Source organism: Hipposideros armiger, unplaced genomic scaffold (assembly GCF_001890085.2).
Source record: "Hipposideros armiger isolate ML-2016 unplaced genomic scaffold, ASM189008v1 scaffold_639, whole genome shotgun sequence".
NCBI classification, from domain to species: Eukaryota; Metazoa; Chordata; class Mammalia; order Chiroptera; family Hipposideridae; genus Hipposideros; species Hipposideros armiger.
Genome location: NW_017731989.1, coordinates 1,166,312 through 1,167,446, shown reverse-complemented (window position 1 = coordinate 1,167,446; position 1,135 = coordinate 1,166,312). Strand labels below are relative to the sequence as shown.

At 42.3% G+C, this 1,135-nt stretch overlaps 1 protein-coding gene across 1 annotated transcript in view; it reads right to left on the bottom strand.

Annotated features, from left to right (window-relative positions):
• LOC109372479 (putative protein ZNF720) overlaps nt 1–1,135 on the bottom strand; it is a 38,156-nt gene that overhangs the window by 16,127 nt on the left and 20,894 nt on the right. The window lies entirely within an intron of this gene.

Genomic DNA, 1,135 nt, shown 5'->3' with positions numbered 1-1,135 from the left:
TTTTGCTTGTATTTCCCCAGGCAAAGAAGAACGTCCTTTGTGGGTGCCTAGCCGGTGTATCAAACCTTATCATGAGCAGCACACCCAAGAAAATCGTCATGCCAGTCTGGCCCAAGGTGATGCGGTACCCATCTCCTGAAGAGATCTTAGTGGAAACTCCCTCGGAAGAGGAAGAAGAGAGATGCATGTCCATTACCCGTCCTCCGACACCTCCAGCAATGGAGGTGTCCAGATTATCTTTGCAGCCCAGTCGTGCGAGGAAAACTGCCTTATCTATGCCTGTCCCTCCAACGGCTGCTACGCGAAAAGTGCTTCGCTCCCCACCTGGCGACAAATGAAAAAATTAATACAAGTGGCAGAACATCGTCTCCAAGAGGAGGGGATGTCCCGGACGGAGGGCAATTTGATGGTAGCTATGATGGCTGTTCTTACTATTGTAAGTTGTCTTACCCCAACAGTCATTGCTGATAACTATACTTATTGGGCATACATTCCGAATCCTCCATTGTTAACACCTGTCACTTGGAATGATGATCCTCCTTTAATTTATATTAATGATAGCTCCTGGTTTCCATGGCCTGAGGATCCCCGAGGACCAGAGTTCCCCGAGGAGGAAGGAAAATTCTTTACTCTACTAAATCATTTGGCCCTTGGTTATTTGCATACTCGTATATGTATTGGCTCTGTCCCACCGTGTCTTTCTTTATCAGAGCAATTATGGGCACTTCCAAATGGAAGAGAAAATAAGACCTTTAAGGATTTATTTATGATTTCTGGCAAAGGATTTGTTACTCAACAATTGAGTACTCATAATTTTCCACCTCCAATTCCTACATGCCCTCTTATTAATTCCTGGGATAAAAATCATTCTAAAATTCATTGGGATGAATGTCGTGGAGCAATGGATAGAATTATTATAAATACTCCATTGGAAACTATAATTGACTGGGGACCTTTTGGTCCTGCCCTCCAAATATGTAGAAATAAAACATGTACGGAGCCACGACAATTAAAGAATCAGATAATTGGAACTGATCTACCTAAAAATATCAAATCTCCTTTTAATATTTCTATTTTTTGGAAAGAAAGTCTTAGCCCCTCCTCTATTGAGAATGATTAGACCTATTAGAGGTCC